Source organism: Nicotiana tomentosiformis, chromosome 8 (genome assembly GCF_000390325.3).
Source record: "Nicotiana tomentosiformis chromosome 8, ASM39032v3, whole genome shotgun sequence".
NCBI lineage: Eukaryota > Viridiplantae > Streptophyta > Magnoliopsida > Solanales > Solanaceae > Nicotiana > Nicotiana tomentosiformis.
In genome coordinates, this window is record NC_090819.1 from 40,401,469 (window position 1) to 40,417,738 (window position 16,270).

Below are 16,270 nucleotides of genomic sequence, written 5' to 3' on the forward strand. Positions count from 1 at the left end.
TATATCCATGATTATGACAATGTATGCCCTCAGAGGCTGGTTATGAGTTCCACGTTGACTTTTGTATTCTTTCTTCACATTCCATATTTATTTATGTGCATTACCGGACATACATATTCAGTACATCTTTCATTCTGACGACCCCTTGCTGGGCGCTAACAAATCCCCCAGAACTAGTAAATACAGAGTAATGACCTCTAAAACAGAAATACAAGTTTGGAATACAAGGTAAAATACTTTCTGAATGAAAGCAAAAATATAGAAATGAAAATATATTCCAAGACTGCTGTCGAGATGCAGCCCTACCTCGATCTCAAAATGATCACAACAATAAAATACAGCTACTCCCGGCTCGGCTCGGCTCAACACCTAGATTAGCACAATTAAGTGCAGAGTGTAGTATGAGTACAACCGACCCCATGTACTCAGCAATTATCATAACTAACATCGACGAGGTAATAGAGGCAAGAATTATCAATGATACTTGCTAATAACCTGTACCATTTATGAATTTCACAGGTATACAACAATAATATCAACAAGTCATGAATAACAGATAAAGCCTCCTCGGTGCATAAGATAACGTAACATGCTCTGTTTCAGTTGATTAATCCTACATATAGAGATGATATGCAAAAAGAGGCATGTATACATTCCTGATCTAGCATATAGAGAAGATATGTGAATAAAACATGTATACAACCAAGGAATTTGCAAGTAAGGAGACATGCAATAACCACAACACACACTGGCCAGTTTCCTCATACCGCGTGTACATCATCAAGAGAGAAACATAAGAGGGTGACCCTAGGGGGATGGATCCTTATCCACATGCTACACGGATAACTCACATGTAATATATAACCACCGCACAAACAACTCACGTGCCAACATAACTCAGATCCGTACGGACAACTCATGTCCATATCACACAGAAGCATATACGAGAATACATGTACATGAACAATTGATAATAATTTACATATACATGGACTGATATATAAGTGACATGCTAATTTTTAGGCATGTGCGAATTATGCTACCATAGTTCTAGCCAGGCGATTACACCCCAAGAATAGCAATTAACATGTTCGAACAGGAGATCAACCAACAAATAATCTCTAACATGATTCAACTAGCTCACAAAGGGAGTACAACATAAAAACATGATAACATGAATCTTAGCAATCACTTCAAGGCATATAATAGCCTAATCACTACCCCGAGCATGGATAATACCCCGGTGTATGCAAATCGGCTCAATCCCCTCATATGCGAGCCACCCATAACATGTAGCTATCATTAATAACCCAGGCAACTAGTGCCTCAACCAAGTTTAGGTAAGATACTTACCTCAAGAAAGAAAATCAGTACTCTAAGAATCCCTTCCAGCGTGAATCAACCTCCATATGGCTCGAATCTAACAAAAAAAACTTAATATCATCAATAAAAGTCATAGGAATCAAGACCAAACAATAAAGCTATGATCTTGATATAATTATGCAAAATCAACCTAGGACCGCACCCCGAAAACCGAAAAACTGACAAATTCTGAACACTCATTCCGATACGAGTCCAAATATATGTATTTCATTCAAATCTGACCTCAAATAGACCCTCAAATCATCAACTTTTACTTCAGATAAGATTTTACCAAAATCCCCAATTTTCCTCACTTAGATTCACTAATCAAACACTAAAATCAATGTTGGAATCATGAATAATAAACAATCCGAGTAAAAAATACTTACTCAAATCCAAATTGTTAAAATTCTCTGCAAAATTTGAGCTCTAGATCTCAAAGTGTGATAAAATAAACAAAACCCTCGAAATAGAGTACTTAAGTTATTCTGCACAGTTAAACACTACGTGCGCGGGATCTACATCGCGATCGCGAAGAAAAATCCCATGCCCCGATACTGTCTCTTCTCCACAAATTTGAGGCCATCCACGCAAACGCAATGTTCAATATTTTTGAGCATATGCAAACGTGGTAGCATGCATGCGAATGCAAAGACCAAACACATGCCATCCCTAGCCGGTCTTCCTCTACACAAACGAGGCTCTCTGGTCGCGATCGCAAAGACCACTGCCCCTCTTGGTCCGCGAACGCGACCACCCAATCTCGAACATGAAGAACAAACATCATATGCCACTAAAATACTATACGCGATCGCGACACCACATCTGCAATCGCGAAGCACACCAGAACATCAGAAAACCAGCAATTCCAAAATAAAGGAAAATGGTAAGAAACCCATCTGAAACACACTCGAGGCCCCCGAGACCCCGTACAAACACACCAACAAATCCCAATACACAACACGGACCTACTCGAGGCCTCAAATCACACAAAACATTATCAAAACCACGCATCGTACCTCAATTCAAGCCTAATGAATTAATCCAAATTTCCAAATTCAAATCTTGCACCGAACATGCCTTAACAACTTGGAATGACTTCAAATTTTGCATGCAAGTCCCAAATCACACAACGATCCTATTCTATTTACCGAAACCACAATCCTAACCTGATATGATCAAAGTCAACTCTCGATCAAATCTATCGACCTTCTAAAGTTTCCATGTTTCTCCAAATATAACCAAATCAACCTAGAAACCTCCAAATTCAAATATGGACATAAGCCTACTCACCATACAAACCTATTAGAACCATCAAAATGCAATTCCGGTGTCGTCTACATAAGACAAACTCTAATCAACCCTCACAACTTAAGCCTCAAACCAAGGGACTAATGTCACGCCTCGAACCTGAAGAGGCATGGCCGGCACCCGGTGTGATACTCAGCCCGAACATATCACTCTGTAACTGTGAACTCTGGTAGGGTAACCCTTAACTTAGGCCGATGAGGCCATATTATGAATCATCTAAAAATAACGTCTACAACCAGCAATACCAAACTAAACATCTACATAGGGCTGGTAAACCACAATACTGATATATAAAATGTACATGACTCATCTACAAGCCTTTAGGGATAACTGAATTGAAATATGGTTTGGACAGGGCCTCGACCTATCCATCAAACCTGTATATATAAAATGGACTCCAAGGTATAGACCTGGTAACTGCGAGGAAGTGGAACTTATTAACCAATCTATTGTTTGACTTTGTCTACTATGAAGGTCTATCCAGCTGTCTATCAGGACCTGCAGGCATAAAATGCAGTGTCCCCAGGAATGGGACATCAGTACGAAATAATATACCGAGTATGTAAGGCAACAAAATAACTGAAAGCTGAAACTCAACTGGTAATATAATAACTGAAAGTACCTGGGAGTCAAATATAATTTGAAGATATGCTTACCTGGTGATACTGACTTATCTCTCTCTTAATATAGTAAGTAAAATACATGTACGACCCTATAAGGCTCGATATGTGTAACTGCTCTGCCGTAATAGGCCTGCTCATAGGCGTTCGGCCATACTAGGATCTGTATCTCGGCCATTCTGGTCTTGCTCATAGGCTCTTGGCCACAGTAGGCTCGGTATATAACTTACCATCTGATCAGAGGTTGCCTAATAGGGGCCTGCCCACTGATTATAGATCGGTGGTGGTGAAAGTACTGTAATACTCTATATATATAAACTCTCTACTCTCCTGACTGAAAGAAGACAATAATTAACTGAATATAAAGTCTCAATAAGGGAGAATACTGTAGCTTAAGAAACTAGGATAATGTACATAAATTCAAGAATAATAACTTCTCTTTATGCCTCATTATCAAACGCGTGTAGTTACGGGATCATGCCAAAATGAAGGAAAGGTTTAGCCTTAACATACCTTAACTTCGTTGAGTCCTTAATACCTTTCAAGCAATTCTTCAAACAACTCAACTCAATCTACCACAACATAAGAAGATTAAAAATCAGTGCTGAGTAAAGGCTAAGTCTGCAACTTAAACTAGTAGCTCGTTCACATAAATTTGGGCAGCATTTCCCCTGTAACAAGGCCCTCCTCCAATACTATATACCAACAACAACAATAACACAACAATAATAATATGTATTCATTATTTTCCAACCTTATCTCCTTCACAATATACCACAAACTAGCCCACACACCCTAATCACTTCATACATAAAACGACAACAAAAGTAGTGTCAAACAACTTAAAAAATGTAATGACGAACGACCAGCCCACCATTTCTTCATTATGTGGTGTTTCTCCATACCGTTTCTCCACCAAAACTCCATAAAACATCAGCATAAGAGGCTAACACGAGTGGACTACAAAATAACCCACTGAAAGTGAAATAATCGAACTCACGACTTCCGATCACCGTCCCGTGAGTTCTAACTATTAGGAAACAAATTTATCAACCTTCCTTGACATTGAAAAGCTTAAATACGGAAATTAGGCGTTTTCTTAAATATGAAGTACCTTCCAAAACTCAAACTACAAAGAAAAAGAGAGGCGATATAACGATACTTATGTCGTAGGGATCGTTCTAATGTTATCGCTTCTTGATTTCGTACCCGGGATGTTAATCTTCTTTGAAACACTTGTAGAGAGCTTAAGGGTAAGTTTTTGGGGGTTATCCGATCATGTTCTATGAAAAATGAAGAGAAAGACCATTTAAAACCCTATATATATCAACTTTTGAAAAGTCAAAGAGGTGCTGGCTTGGCACCCTAGCATTGGCCCTTCTTCCAAAAAGTTGAGAGAGTTAGAAACTAAATTCCAAGACCTTAAATTTGGTGTAAAATATGTCCGAAAATTACCTCATATAACACACTAAATGTAATGCTCAAAAAGCTTCAGTGACACACCTACTTGTCACCAATGCAGTCTGCGCAGTCTTGCGAAACTGCACATATCTCTCTACTCCAATGTCGTATTGACAAATGTTTTAATGAGTTAAAAACTAGACTCATAGGTCATCAATTTGATATGTGGATCATCCCGTAATTTCAAGTACATTAGGAGAAAAGCTTAGCTACATTTGACCTAAATTTCAGCACATTTATGAATGTAACTTGTGATAACCTTTTCCAACTTTTGTTCCACAAATTGCTTGACTTCAAAACATAACACACAACTATCATACCACTTAAATAACTCATAACATAATCTCCTTATAATGTTAAGCACCTTAGTATCACCCAAAAGTACATGTCATAACATTCACAACTGGTCGACTTTTGACGAGACTTATTTTCTTCAATTCGTTTAGCTTCTAAGCCTTCCAACCCTCTTGGTACTAGTTATTCATGATCTTAAATATTTGTAACCTCCAAGTTAACACGATTAACTTTATGTACTTTCATAGATGATCTCATTTCATAGCTTTCATCAATTGACTTGCGACTTACTTTTACATACGTAAATATAGTGTGTAATATCATTCCCCCCTTTGGAACGTTCGTCCTCGAATGTTGACTGATGTGCTTATCAGTCTCATAACTTATAGATTTTATGAATACCTTAATACTATCCTTGTCCTCTAGGAAAGTGTTCTATGAGTAAATCCAAAGGCCAAGGCATTCCCACCTTTAGGCCTCTTTCTCACACCACGACATGTGGTCGAAATTCTTCCAATCTCGTAATTGTTGCTACCTTCTGTCATGTAGCATGTACGACTCTATCCTTGTATGAGCACCTATGCAACTCTTCTCCCCTATTTCCTACGTCTTTTAGCCAATCTCTAGTCCTCACTTTGTGAATATGTATAGAACTATGGCAAGTTGTCCCTCTGGGCATCTATAGGTGAACTGAAGTTCTTCGCTCGGTACTTGTCGAACTTACGACTATTGCTATATCTTGTTTCATAGCCTCGGCTAGATATGCCTATGGCTTTACTATATCTAGGTAGCTTACACTATACCATAGCACTTACTTTGATTTATTATTACCAAGGTCTACTACCCAACTACAGGTTACTCTCTCGCTGCTTATCCTATATGTATAAATTTAAGTCCTTTAATGCTTCCTCATTACTGTTCATCTTAAGAATTACAACCTAACCTCATCTCATACTTTGTAACCTTTATCCATCCATTATTGATTCACCTTAATGTTGATCTATAATCTACCATTGATAACTTGAAACCTCTTATGTAATACATTTTCACTAGGGCTCATGTCTCATCGGGAACATCTGTAGTTATTTGCCTGACCCACCTAGGAAGGATACTAAACTTCAATAACCATATGTTATAGCATCCCGACATGATTCATCTTATGGGGGTATTCTAATCCCATGCAATTCATGAGATGACTTCTCTTTGAATTATTACTCAATCGAAGGCCTAATTGTCATCCTCTTATCAATTATCATAATTACACTCTCATTCTACTACCAGGGCAGCATTCCATCTTTTCTAAATGCCCCTATTCTTTAAAATCCCCTGAGTTCATTCAAGCTATACTGAGCTTTTTATAACTTACAGAAACCATCAGCTCTCTTGTTTTGATGGGTTTAATCCCGATGGCTCACTCACCTTTTCTTATCCTTACTCCTATCTACCTAAAACCTTGTCGCTCTACCATACTTTAGCTTGCGACCTACACATATCTATTTATACTACTCACAACCTTCCTTTAACTTGCTAGCACCATTGATTTCCTTATGTTATTTTGGAGCTTCAAGCGAGACATCACATCGTCTCTAACTCTTCTTTACTCTCTTAACTAGATCTCTCGGTACTTGGAAACCATAGTTACTTACCTCTATGCCCTTGTGCTCGTAGGGTTGATTCTTAATTGAAATTTCGATTGGCTCCCTAGTGGCACTCTCTTTTATTTCCCTAACACTTATACTGTACCTTTTACTACCCCAACTCCTATTTGAATATTTCTCAAGGATTACGGTGTCATATCTGCGTAACTGAATTTCCTATGCTAGGTCTCACTATGTTTATCTTTCATGATCTACTGATTTATCTGAGTCCTCTTGTTTAGCCATAACTAAGCTCTTCCTAAATCAACTACTAACTACTCGTCAGTCCATGATCATATTTATATTCTGCGTAACCTCTCTTGGGTTATGTCTTTTGTCGTAACTTACCTTTTGCACTGGCTCCTAATGTATCAAGTGTTCATTTGCACTTATTTATCAATAACATCTGGTGTGGGAACCCTTACTGCCTCTCGCTGACATCGTGCTTGCAAAATATTCTGGAGTCACAACGTATCTGTAGGATCCGAATAAATGCAATCTCATCCATTTTGCCTGTTTACCGCATTCTTCCTTTACCATTCCATAGTTACCTTTTTCACATATTCACTGACTCATACTTGCCTTGCGGTAACCCCTCTATACCAAGGATAACTGAATTTCTTACGCACGAGGGTGACACCTCGTGTAACTGGCACACTTGGTCCCTTAAGCTTAACTCTACTCACAGTGCTTGCTTTCAGGAAGCGTTTTCCTGAATGACCTTTAAAGGTTATTCTTCCGTTGTCCATTTTATTATTGTCGGAATGTGATCTCTGAAATTCTCACTATGCCGACTATTATAAAATCCATCGGTCCCTAAATCATGTTCGATTTCTTTTTCTTGTTTCCTAACCCATACTAATTTCTATTACCCCGGAGGTCTAACTTAGCCTTCTAGTAATCATGTTGGAGTCACCAAATCATTTCTCGAAATAAGGATATGACTTTATGGCTTATATTATTTATGGTCTCAAGACCTGTCACCTCCTGTCTTTTACTTCACTTGACTATAGACTCTGTCATCCTGTCATATTTTGAATTATCGTTATCACCAATTTATCATGTCTTACTCATAATACTTCATTTACTCTCTTCTTATTCTCCTGCTAATATCTATGTCTATTACCTTATTCTAAAAACTTCAAAAAAATATTCTTTTGCTTTTAGCTCCCCTTGCTCCATCTAATGACTCTTCAGGTCACCTAACATTCTCTCTTGACTAGGGAGGGGAGCCATACTAAGATAAATATTTATCCCTTCTAGGATTCCACTGCATGTCTTCTAAAATTTCTCGACATTCTGGTATTCATGTCTGCCAGTTCTATTCTAGAGTGCACCATCTGGGTGTCTCACAAGGAGATCTATTATCACGGTTGCACTATCCTTCAAAAAAATTAGCTAATGATAACAATCCATCGACCATTTTGGGTTACTCTAACCCCACCTGGATCCTGATGTCCCACCTTTCTCTTAAAAAATAAATGTTAGCTCCCATAGGGCATAACTGAGATGGGTGTGGCCAATTGTATATATCTCTGTTACTGTGAAAGTAACTCAGAATGCTTACATTTCTCTGCCTGAATTGTAAATATTGATAATCTTAACTAACTGAGTACCACGTGCCCTTCTTCACCTTGCTTACTTTGTTGAAAGTTGTGTCTACCTTCTGGTTCTCTTATTGATTTTTACCATATAGATGGATAAATATTCATGCCTTAGGGTTCTTTATCAAGAAGCTTACACGTCGTAGTACACATATGATCTGTTGAAGACCTCATATTTACTCATCGTAAGCATGATGTAAAATCGATTTCTTCTGACTCAACTCTTCTACAACTACATTCAATCTCTTACCAACTGTCTTGCTGGATGTAGGTACCATTGTATTACAAATAAAATAAAAGTTAGGAGTTTGAATTCTTACAACTTAGCTCTACCACACGATCTAGAGTAAGAATAAAGAGTGATAATCCTAAATGACCTGTAGCCTCCTGCTTTTATGTTTGGGGCACAACACACCCATAAACAAGACTCTACTAGACATGGCTTGTAGACTCCCTGGGATAGAAATTCTCTGATACCAAGTTTGTCATGCCCCAAATCTGAAGAGGCGTGGCCGGCACCCGGTGCGATACTCGGCCCGAGCGTACCACTCTGTAACTGTGTACTCTGGTGGGGTAACCCTCAACTTAGGCCGATGAGGCCATATTCTGAATCATCTGAAAATAACGTCGACAACCAGCAATACCAAACTAAACATCTACATAGGGCTGGTAAAGCGACAATACTGATATATAAAATGTACATGACTCGTCTACAAGCCTCTAGGGATAACTGAACTGTATTATGGTCGGGACAGGGCCTCGACCTACCCATCAAACCTGTATATATAAAATGGACTCCAAAGTATAAACCTGGTAACTCCAAGGAAGTGGAGCTTACCAACCAAGCTGATGTTTGACTTTGTCTACTAGGAAGGTCTATCCAGTTGTCTATTAGGACATGCAGGCATGAAATGTAGTGTCCCCAATTGGACATCAGTACGAAATAATGTACCGAGTACGTAAGGCAAAAAAATACCTGAAGGCTGAAACTGAACTGATAATATAATAACTGAAAGTACCTGGGAGTCAAATATAATTTGAAGATATGCTTACCTGGTGATACTGACTCATCTCTCTCTTAATATAGTAAGTAAAATAGTTGTTCGGCCCTATAAGGCTCGGTATGTGTAACTGCTCTACCGTAATAGGCTCGCTCGTAGGCGCTCGGCCATACTAGGCTCTGTATCTCGGCCATTCTGGGCTCGCTCATAGGCGCTCGGCCATAGTTGGCTCGGTATATAACTTACCATCTGATCAGAGGTTGCCCAATAGGGGCCTGCCCACCGATTATAGCTCGGTGGTGGTGCAAATACTATAATAATCTGTATATATAAACTCTTTTCTCTCCTGACTGAAAGAAGACAATACTTAACTGAATATAAAGTACCGATAAGGGAGAATACTATAGCTTATAAGACTAGGATAATGTACATAAATTCAGGAATACGAACTTCTCTTTATGCCTCGTTATCAATTGCGTGTCGTTACAGGATCATGCCAAAATGAAGGAAAGGTTTAGCTTTAACATACCTTAACTCCATTAAGTCCTTAATACCTTCCAGGCAATTATTAAAAAAACTCAACTCAATCTACCACGACATAAGGAGATTCAAAATCAGTGTTGAGTAAAGGCTAAGTCCGCAACATAAACTAGTAGCTCATTTACGTAAATTTGGGCAGCATTTCCCCTGTAACAAGGCCCTCCTCCAATACTATATACCAACAACAACAAGAACACAACAATAACAACATGAATGCATCGTTTTCCAACCTTATCTCCATCACAATATACCACAAAACAACCCACACACCCTAATCACTTGATACATAAAACGACAACAATAGTAGTGTTAAACAACCTAAAATATGTAATGACGAACGACCAGCCAACCATTCCGTCATTATGTGGTGTTTATCCACACCGTTTCTCCTCCAAAACTCCATATAACATCAGCACAAGAGGCCAACACGAGTGGACTACAAAATAGCCCACTAAAAGTGAAATAAATCGAACTCACGGCTTCCGATCACCGTCCCGTGATTTCTAACTATTAGGAAATGAATTTATCAACCTTCCTTGACATTTAAAATCTTAAATACAGAAAATAGGCGTTTTATGAACTATGAAATACCTTCCAAAACTCAAACTACAAAGAAAAAGAGAGGCGATATAGTGATACATACGTCGTAGGGATCATTCTAATGTTATCGCTTCTTGATTTCGTACCCGGGATGTTAATATTCTTTGAAACCCTTGTAGTGAGTTTAAGGGTAAGTTTTTGTGGGGTTCTATGGTCGTTTTCTATGAAAAATGAAGAGAAAGAAGATTTGAAACCCTATATATATCAACTTTTGAAAAGTCAAAGAGGTGCTAGCTTGGCACCCTAGCATTGTCCCTTCTTCCGACGCTTATATCATTTTATACGGATGTTGTATGAATGAACGGTTAAGAGCATTAGAAACTAAATTCCAAGATCTTCATTTAGGTATATAATATGTCCCAAAAAGACCTCATATAATACACTAAATGTATTGCTCAAAAAGCTTCAGTGACACACCTACTTGTCACTGATGCAGTCTGCGCAGTCTTGCGAAACTGCACATATCTCTCTACTCCAATATTGTATAGACGAACGGTTTAATGATTTATAAACTAGACTCATAGATAGTCAATTTAATATGTGGATCATCCCGTAACTCCAAGTACATTTGGAGAAAAGCTTAGCTATATTTGACCTAAAGTTCAGCATATTTATGAATGTAACTTGTGATGACCTTTTCCAACTTTTGTTCCACAAATCGCTTGACTTCAAAACATAATACACAACTACCATACGACTAAAATAACTCATAAAATAGTCTCCTTACAATGTTAAGCACCCTAGTCTCACCCCAAAAGTACATGTTATAACATTCACAACTGGTCGACTTTTGACGAGACTTATTTTCTTCAATTCGTTTAGCTTCTAAGCCTTCCAACCCTCTTGGTACTTGTTATTCATGATCTTAAATATTTTTAACCTCCAAGTTAACATTATTAACTCTATGTACTTTCATAGATGATCTCATTTTATAGCTTACATCAATTGACTTGCGACATACTTTTACGTACGAAAACATAGGGTGTAACAACTAAGTGTCCCAATTCAAACCAAAACTCCCCGGAAACCAAACCAACCACCCCGACAAGTTACATAAAGACAAATACACATATGTAAAGCATCAAGTAAAGGAAATAAGGCTAAAGTGCTCTAAATGATCGGCGTGGTCATTATATTCTCCCCCACTTAAATAAATGTTCGTCTTCGAACGATTCTAGAATCAGACATAGGGTCTCAAAAAGGTAAGGATATCTTCTCTGTATCTCCTGCTCTATCTCCCAAGTAGCCTCCTTGACTGGCTGCCCTCTTTGGTGAAACTTCACCAATGCTATGTTTTTTGACCTCGACGTTTGAACCTGCCAGTCCAAAATGGCCACCGACTCCATATCTTAAGTCACCTTGCTGAAGTCCAATAAATGTGACGGATTCCAAAAGTACTTTCGGAGCATAGAAACATGAAACACTAGGTAAAATCCCGATAGACTAGGTGGCAAGGAAAGTCTGTAAGCCATCTCTCCAACTTTCTCTAGCACATCAAAAGGACCAATATACTGACCCCTAAACTTGCCGTTCTTCCCGAACCTCATCACACCCTTTATGGGAGAGACTCGAGTAGAACCTTCTCACCAACCATATATGACACATCACGAGCCTTCCTATCCGCATAACTCATCTGCCTAGAATACGCTATACGAAACCGCTCTTGGATCAAATTCACTATCTCCAAAGCATCACGAACCAAATCAGTTCCCAAGAACCTAGCCTCCCCAGGCTCAAACCAACCAACCGGAGAATGACATATCCTCCCATATAAGGCCTCATATGGAGCCATTTGGATACTCGAGTTATAGATGTTGTTGTACGCGTACTCTACTAACGGTAGAAACTGCTACCATGATCCCCCGAAATCAATGACATGGGCTCATAACATATCCTTCAATATATGAACAGTACGTTCGCACTATACCTCCACTTAGGGATTAAATGTCATACTCAGCTCGACCTATGTGCCCAACTCTCCAAATATTCAATGTTAACTGAGTGCCTCAAACCGAGATAATAGACACGGGCACACCATGAAGGCAAACAATTTCTTGAAGATAAGTGCGAGCCATCTGTTTTGAAGAGTAGGTATTCATGACTGGAATGAAGTGTGCAGACTTCATCAGTCTGCCCTCAATGACACACAATGCATCAAATCTTCTCAAGGTCCGTGGAATCCCAACTATAAAATTCATAGTGATATGCTCCCACTTCTACTCCGGAATATCTAGCCTCTAAAGCAAGCCGCTAGGTCTCTAATGCTCGTACTTCACCTGTTCACAGTTCAAACACCGAGCAAAATACTCTACAATATCCTATTTCATCCTCTGCCATCAATAGTGCTACCTCAAATCACAGTACATCTTTGCAGCACCCAGATAAATGGAATTCCGCAAACTATGGACCACCTCAAGTACTATCTCTCTCAATCCATCCAAATTTGAAACATAAATCTGACAATGTAGCCTCAATACCCCATCATCACCAATAGTAACCTCCTTAGCATCACTGTGTTTCACCGTGTCTCTTAGGACAAGCAAGTTGTGATCATCATACTAACGTGCCTTGATGCGCTCGAACAAGGACTATCGTGATCCAACACTAGCAAGAACCATGCTAGGCTCCGATATATCAAACCTCATGAACATGTTGGCCAAATCCTGAACATTCAAAGTTAACAATCTCTCCCTAGCTAGGATAAAAGCAAGACTACCCATTCTCTCCTCCTTCCTAGTCAATGCATCGGCCACCACTTTAGCCTTCCCGGGATGATAAAGAAGGGTGATATCATAGTCCTTTAGTATCTCTAACCACCTCCATTTCCTTAATTTTAGATCCTTTTACTTGAATAAGTGCTGGAGACTCATGTGAACCATGAACACCTCACAAGACACGCCATAAAGATAATGCCTCCAAATCTTGAGCGCGTGAACAATAGCTGCCAACTCCAAATAGTGTATTGGTTAGTTTTTATCATAGGTCTTCAACTAGCGAGAAGCATAAGCAATAACTCTACCACCCTGCATCAACACACACCCAATGCCAACCCGTGAAGCATCACAATAGACTGTATCAGCACCCGATCCCGAAGGAAAAACAAGAACTGAAGCTGTAGTTAAGGCAGACTTGAGCTTCTAAAAGCTCTACTCACGCCCAGTGGACCTCCTGAATGAGGCATCCTTCTACGTCAATCAAGTCAATAGGGCTGCTATAGATGAAAACTCCTCCACAAAATGACGATAATACCCAGCCAACCTAAGAAAACTCCAGATGTATGTAGCCGTAGACAGTTTGGGCCAACTCTGAAGTGCCTTAATATTTTTCAGATCGACCTTAATCACCTCATTAAAGACCACTGACCCATGAATACCATTGAGTCTAACTAAAACTCACACTTGCAGAGCATATAGCTTCTTCTCACTCAAAGTATAGAGTATGATCCTCAAGTGCTGTTCATGCTCCTCCTTGCTGCTATAGATGAAAACCCCTCCATACCAATATGATGAAGGAATCCATATAAGGCTAAAATACGATGTTCATCAAGTGCATGAAAACTGATGGGGCATTCGTCAGCCCAAAAGACATCACCAAGAACTTATAGTGCTCATAACGGGTCCTAAAAGCCATCTTAGGAATATCTGAAGCCATGACCTTCAACCGATGGTACCCCGATCTCAAGTCAATCTTCGAGAATACCCTAGTATGTTGAGGCTGATCAAATAAATCTTAAATGCGCGGTAGTGGGAACTTGTTCTTGATAGTAACCTTGTTCAACTACCTATAGTCAACGCACATCCTCATAGAACCATCTTTCTTCTTAACAAATAACACTGGTGTACCCCAAGGTGCACACTAGGCCTAATGAAACACTTATCAAGAAATTCTATAAGTATTCCTTTAATTCCTTCAACTCCATTGGTGACATGCGATATGGTGGAATAGAGATGGGCTGGGTGCCCGACAACAAATCAATACCAAAATCAATATCCATGTTGGGTGGCATGCCCGACAGGTATGCAGAAAATACATATGAGAAATCCCTTACTAGTGGAACTGACTCAACAGCAGGAGTATCAGCACTAACATCTCTCACAAAGTCTAAATACGCCAAGAACCCCTTCTCAACCATCCGCTAAGCCTTCAAGTATGAAAGTGTGACCAAGAAAACCTCTCTGCTCCACCCTAGGAAACCCCGACATTGCTAATCTCACGGTTTTAGCATCACAATCAAGGATAGCATGGTACGGAGATAGCAAATCCATGTCCAAAATCACCTCAAAATAAACCATGATGAGCAAGAAAAGATCAACTCTAGTCTCATAACCCCCAATGGTAACCACACACGATCGATATACATGATTCACCATAATAGAATCACCCACTGGTATAGATACATGAACATGCATATCTAAAGAGTCACGAGGCATACCCAAATAACGAGCAAAATAGGATGACACATAAGAGTAAGTTCAATCAGGGTCAAATAACACTAAAGTATCCCTGTGTCACACTGAAACAATACCTGTGATTATGGCATCGGAAGCAACTGCCTCGGGCCTGGTGCGAAATGTATAACAATGGGCCTGTCCATTTCCTCACTAGCCTTCTCCTCTAGGGCGACCTCGGACTGACTGAGCCCCACCCGTACCTGGTTTTGTGGGTTGTGTAGCTATTGGTGCTGGAACGATAGTCATTGCGCTCTACGGTGGTGCAGTACTTCGAAGTCTGTGGTAGTCCTTCTTGAGATGACTCAAGTCTCCACACTAGAAACAGCCCCTCCTTTGACGAGACTGTTGATTCTATGATCGACCCTGATAACCTGAATAATTGCCTGAGGAACCCTGAATAGATGAGGCACAGTAAGAACTCTGTGCTGGTAGTGCACTGAATGATGACTGAACTGGGCGAGCACTGTATGAGTTGTGGCTAGTTGATGAAACACGAAGAATCTAATGAAACAGCCTTCTTGAGATGACTCAAGTCTCCACACTAGAAACAGCCCCTCCTTTGACAAGACTGTTGATTCTGTGATCGACCCTGATAACCTGAATAACTGCCTGAGGAACCCTGAGTAGATGAGGCACGGTAAGAACTCTGTGCTGGTAGTGCACTGAATGATGATTGAACTGGGCGAGCACTGTATGAGTTGTGGCTAGTTGATGAAACACGAAGAATCTAATGAGCTGCATGAGCAGGCCTAAAAGGACGACCTCTGCTATAATGTGACTGGCCTCTAGACGAGGCATAACCAAAACCACTTCAACCATGGGGCCTCTTGGCCTCCCGCACCTCTCTCTCAAGCTTGAGAACATGCTCCAAACGTCTAGCAATCTCAACCACCTGGTCAAACCTAGCACCCGTCTTGAACTCTCAAGCCTTTCTATATCGTAGGCCATAGTTGAGGCCATCAATAAACCTCCTGATCTTCTTACTCTCAGTAAGGACCAAAAATACCGCATGACGTGCTAACTCTGTGAACCTCATACTGGGTCACAATCATGCCCTCATGGCGTAGATGCTCAAACTCCCTACGCAACTCCTCCCTGCGAGTCTATGCGATAAACTTCTCTAAGAAGAGAACTGAGAATTGATGCCACATAACTGGTGTTGTGCCAGCTGGCCTTCCTGACTCATAGGTCTGCCACCATTTGTAAGCTGAGCCCATCAGCTGTAAAGTAGTGAAAGTCGACTCCATAAGAGTCCACAATAGTCGATGTCCGATGAATCTAGTGACATTGATCAAGAAAACCCTTAGCATCCTCTAACTCTTCTCTACTAAACTAGGGAGGAAGAAGTCTCTGAAGTCACTCCAGTGTCTTCTGCTCCTCATCAATAAA